This window comes from Ostrea edulis, chromosome 7, assembly GCF_947568905.1.
Source record: "Ostrea edulis chromosome 7, xbOstEdul1.1, whole genome shotgun sequence".
Classification (NCBI taxonomy): Eukaryota; Metazoa; Mollusca; class Bivalvia; order Ostreida; family Ostreidae; genus Ostrea; species Ostrea edulis.
Window position 1 is genome coordinate 33,489,874 of NC_079170.1, and position 6,000 is coordinate 33,495,873.

Here is a 6,000-nt window from a genome sequence, read left to right on the forward strand (position 1 = left end):
TTTATTAAAATCTAATACTTTTGATTTATTTCATTGCACAATGACGACAAAAAGTTTGTTCCTGCATTTAGTAAACCGGTCGCAGTGTAAACAAAAATAACTGTCCCGTCAATCTACATGATTACATAGAGCACGTTTGCACATGTTACAAGTGCTCGATTTTCCTCTATACCCGCCATTTAATTCCTTGTGTTTAAGAAGGAATAACAAGTTGTCATGAGGGCTGACTTTCTTTAGAAACATGAATTACATGTACACTCTGTAATCCCTTCTACTTGATACTAATATACCACAAATAAAGCGCACACAATAAATCATATAGTACAAAATCTGTTAATCCCGTGTCAGTCACCAGACCATATCGCATTACCATAATTTAATCACGTGATGATTTGTATACATATATTCATATGCTTTATAAAACACATTCAAATAAAACTCAGCTAAATTCCAGTCCATGAACATCTACATGTAACAATAGAAAAAAAGTGCAGACTGCAATTTTCTCATTCAGAAACAGTTTCATGAAAATCACGTGACACATAACTCAATAAATGTTTTTTCCTTCTAACACATAGAGACTTTGGTCCATATGATGTTAATGCAATCCTTATACACCAGTACATTTAAATGAAATGTAGCGCTTCACGCCAATATATACTTCAAAAGCGCGTTAACGCTGAAAAGTATGACTGCGTGAAACATTGCAGTTCATATTTTCATGTATTTTTTTAAAAATGAATTTCATTTCGTACACAAGCACCTGAAGTGTGGATATCCTGTATAGATCTTATATACATAACCCTCTCTCTCTCTCTCTCTCTCTCTCTCTCTCTCTCTCTCTCTCTCTCTCTCTCTCTCTCCCCCCCCCAATGAAAAATATATAATATGGAACCAATAATTTATCAAAAATATGTTATTTCTCCGCCATAAATCGTTCGGAATAATCAGATTCTACTTTTTGTAAGAAATTCCTTCGGTAAGCCTGGACAGTAGGTTTACATCATCTTGTTGTCCACCTTCACATAAAATTATGTTAGTATCTCAGAAGAGGTCATTTCAAACCCTTACATTATTTTTTCGTTGGGTATGTACAGTTGTACATAAGATCTATACACGCTATCCACACTATCGGTGCCGGTGATTTCTTATATCTACGTTCTACTTTCATTTCTTTGGGAATTCCCATTCGTTATAATAGACGTGCTATATATAACTATACATAACACATTCATGAGGAAGCATTTACATTTCCAATGTCGTGTTGCCTTCAGTGTCTTTACCGACTATAATGATAGTCATTACCTCATGAATGCGATGCGGATGTGAACAATGTGCGTATGAATTTGATAAACATATAGTAGGTTTATTTTAACGGCTGGGAATCCCGACAGAAATGAAAGTAGAATACAAATATCACAAATAGATTTCATTTTTGAAAATACACGAGGGTATGAACTGCAATGCTTCACGTCGGCATACTTTTCGTGAAGCGCTAAAACATCGGCGTGAAGCGGCGTAGTGAAGCGCTAAAACATTGGCGTGAAGCGTCGTAGTTGACACTCTCGTGTATTTTCAAAAATGAAACATAAACATATACATGTATGTCTTAAATGGCTATCATTACAACTTGTGAGGATATCAAAGACAAAAACATTGGAAAAGTGTATGTGTGCTATGTCATGGACTTATACTTATTCACCTATGGTAATCCCCCCCTCTCTCTCTCTCTCTCTCTCTCTCTCTCTCTCTCTCTCGCGCGCGCGCGCGCGCGCGCGCTCTCTCTCTCTCGTGGGGGAGGGGGACCAGAAAGAGACAAGTCTGGTTCTACATTTTCCCAGAACTGCAGGGATACGTACTTGAAGATCTTTGGTCGATATTGAAGAAATTTCGAAGGTCTTCAACTTAATGAACTGTGGGTCTTCAATTTAACCGTAGGTCTTCAAAGAAGGCAGGCCGCGTTTCTACAGCTATCTCCATTCAATCTTCTGCAAAATCTCGCCATGATTTTTTTCTGGTGCCATTACAATTGACGTTCCATGACCACGTCAAACATAAGACCTAAACATAGGTAGTAATTCATAGACGGATCCAGAAATTTGTGAAAAGGGAGAGGGGGGGGGGGTCTAGCTCTTGATATTCATAATCTCCACCCCTACCCCATTTACACCTTTTGCTTGTGTACATAATTGATTACTCAAACTTTTTGCTCAAGGTAGCTCGTTTTTGCTGTCATTTAAAATCTGAACAAAACGTAAGAGAACGATTGAGATTAAAAATTGTCATTTATTACAATACCAAACAGGGCCGTAAATTAACCTTCAATTTGGAGGAGGCAGAAAATTAGGTGGGGGTATGGGGGCCGCCCAGGCCCCCAGACGCTGAGCACATTTTGTGCACACTGAACACGTTTCGTGCAAAATCCTTGATTCTAGGGCCTTCTAAGATGTTACTTGACTAACTCATTCTAAAAGAAAGATTTGGAATGCTTTTTAAGGGAGGTATCATGTTCTTAGTTATTGGAAACAACATAAATTCTAATGAACTTTAAATTTTAATTTTTTTTGGCTCAAAAGTTGGAGGAGGCAGCTGCCTCCTCCGCCTCCATGTAATTTACGGCCCTGCCAAATGACGAAAGAAATCTTCAGCAGAAGATTCTGGGGGAAATCAGCTTATACATTCTACATCAAAGTACCTGCAAAGCTAAATTCCTCAAAGTCTGAGTTCCCCCAAAGAAGACAAAATAACGAAAATAATGCTACATGTGTACGTTATAAGATCATCAAAACAAACCCAGAGCAAAAAGATATATATAAGGCCACAAGATATGAAACACAGTATCATATCAGCACCATCCTTACTAATAACAAAACCTGTACAAACCCGTACTGAACATTTCACAGATTTACTGATTTCCCCCCGTGACTTTTCAATGTACCACGTGACTTTTCAGTATGCATATACAACTAAATAAAAAAATTGATCAATCCGAACGAAAGCAGAGAAAAAAATTTGTTGTTGAAAGAATGACGGACGAATGCTTAGAAGACATGCACTTCCATGGTGAGGCGGTAAGACTGTACCGCAATCGCGACCTGACCTGTCTTAACTATTATAGCAAGTCAGACTAACGTATACCTATATACGGATTATCTAAACTTGCTTACCTCAATTAATTTAAAATAGATTAAACAAAGTATTCATTCCATTTGAACCCAATCCCCAGTCTAACTGTTCTGTTGGATTGCATGTATCTATATACCATTACTTATATTTCGATTTCTGAGAGAGGAAAAAAATGCAAAAAGAAAAAAATAGATAAATAAAAATTGTTTATTCCTGATTTCAGCGCGTGGATGCCTACAAAAATCCTGTGAAATGTTACTATATAGACGACAATTACAAAATTGTGGGGTGAAACAAAAATCGACAAAATAATTTGTTATAACACCCCCTCCCCCTGGGGTATTTCTGACTGTACATGTAGTTGTGGACCCACAACCGCTAGGTATTTCGTTAACTTCGCCGGCTCTTAATTAATCTTGGGATAGCCTGGACAAGTTATTAGTTTTGTCGGCTCTCGTTTTATCTTGAGACTGACCGTACGAGTGAATGTGTAATACTATTATTTCACTAGCTTGTAATCAAACGATACCCCCGCAGAGAGAATACTTATTTTGTGTCCTATCAATTCCATCAATCCGATCTTTCACCATGTAAAGAATGTCCCTTCTCTAACTTAAAAAAGGAATTTGCCTAAATCTTTTTACACTTTAAAGCTCGCACTGAATGTCTGCTTTAATTTGGAGATCCTGAATCTTCTAAAACAAAAATTTACCCCCTGAAGAGCTCCACGAAAGTCAGAATTGAGATTAGTTTCAAAGTTGCCCAAGATTGTCGTAAATCTGGATTAATTTCTGTTGTCTTCAAAACAGGGGAGGTAAATGATGCAAATTAAGGAAATCGGCTTAAACCACGATTTAAAAACGGCCCAAAGCTGCACGCAAGACACCGTAAACCCACTGGTCTGAAACAGCCCCTTCATGAATGAGTCATTAGCAGAGTCTTCACTTTTTTAACGACACGTGGTTTTCTTTAATTGAGTGTTTTACTGTATCTCAGTAAATCTGACGGTAATGCTCTAACATTGATCCGAACGTGATCCGACTCGACGGGGTCCGTTGGTCAGTCAAGTATTTAAAACCGCTTTTTTTCTGCTACCTCTGCATTTTGATCTTGGCGGTCGTTCGATAGAAACGCATGGTTTTGAGCAAGGCTGTTTCGCTGGAGGTAACCTTTGCCATCATACAAGTAAGGAAATGTGTATATATACACCCATCCTTCTGTGTCTTTGGTCCTTTTTTTCTACGCGAAGAGTCTTCCTTTTAATGTTGCGTAGGCGTTGTGCACAGTCGGAACTGACATCACTGTGTATTTTGTCTACACAGCATCGACTAAGGAACTTCATCAATAGATCAACTCAATGATGGCTGCAGTGTGGAAAGAGAACCCTTTAATCGTGTGACTGGGAAGGTTCATTTTCTAAAATATCTGAATATTTTTAGCCGTGGAGGGAATTTAAATATGTGGGGGTTCTTTTTCAACACTTTAATGTGGAATTATACAATAAGTATAAAATCACCTGTATGCGCGGGTTTTTTGGTTGTTTTTTTTTTTTTTTTTCAGATTGCAGGATTTTTATTTTTGTTTAAATCTCAGAATTACTATTCACAGTTTATAAAAGGACTAGGTTAATCAGCCATTTCTGACCCACTTCTCTAAAATTAAGAAATTTCTACCTTAAAACAGAATAAGAATTTTGGAATATGACCTCACAAAGTTGTTAATCTTTGTATTTCCCTTGAAAATGTTCAACAATTTTGTCAATGAGGAGTCGCATGTATCATTTATAAAAAATAAAATAATGTATTGCAACATTTCAGTGTTTAAATGAACAAGATGTGCATGCCTTTACCTTTCTGGGATGAACGTGAAAACAGGCCTCAAGACTATAAACTGAGAATAGACTTTCTTATATGTAGTCTAAATTTCAAATCCTGCTAACTTTTAGAAATAATTTTCATAAACAAATAAAATTTTCAGTATATGTTTGATTTTTTTTTTCTAAACCTGCAGTTTAAAAATATATACATTCTCTGTGTATATGTGCTAGATAAATCTTGAGATATAAGTAATCAATATTTTTAACAAAGTCTGTTATCAGTGGTATGGTCTTGGGGCCTGGTATTGTACTGATAGAGTTTTGGTCATTTCGAAAGAAAACGGCGGGTAATTCATGACTGCAGATGATGTCACATATCGTGAATTTTGTATATCTTCCCAATTTGACAATCAGTTTATCCAGACTGGTTCTTAATTACTTTAGGGTGTTTAGTTTTAAATTGAACTGAAGGGCTGTAAACCTATTCACATTTTTTTTTTTAAATTATCTTTTTTGAAATTCAAAATTCTTCGTGCTAGAAATATCCGCATGGTCTGTTCTTTCTTTGGTTGAATATAAATATTCATATGTACACTGTATTTATTCATCCATCCAACTTGTCACATAATGTTCAACCGTACACAAGTATACGACACTGGAATTTTTCTATTAATGCTTTTTTTATCTAAAATAATCGGGGCCTATTTTATTAATGCTCTCATTGTGGCGGTTTTGTCTTACGCAGCGGGGGGTAATTAAAGAGAGACGTGTTCAAATCTGTAAATGTTAATCCGGTCTGATAGCATAACGAAAGGTACTAAATAGAATTAATGCGGATTAGCAAATCATTAATGAGGGGATTAACGGGATTATGACAGATTATCAAATATTTCCACATTTAATAAATCAAATCTATTTCTAATTTCTTTTGTATAATGATTATATATCTATACTAGATGAAACCCCGTGCAAGCGCGGGAAATCACAGATAATATTGCACAGAGGAGAGATATTTTTAATGAGTGTTTGAATTGTTGCGCACATATGAATTGAATTAA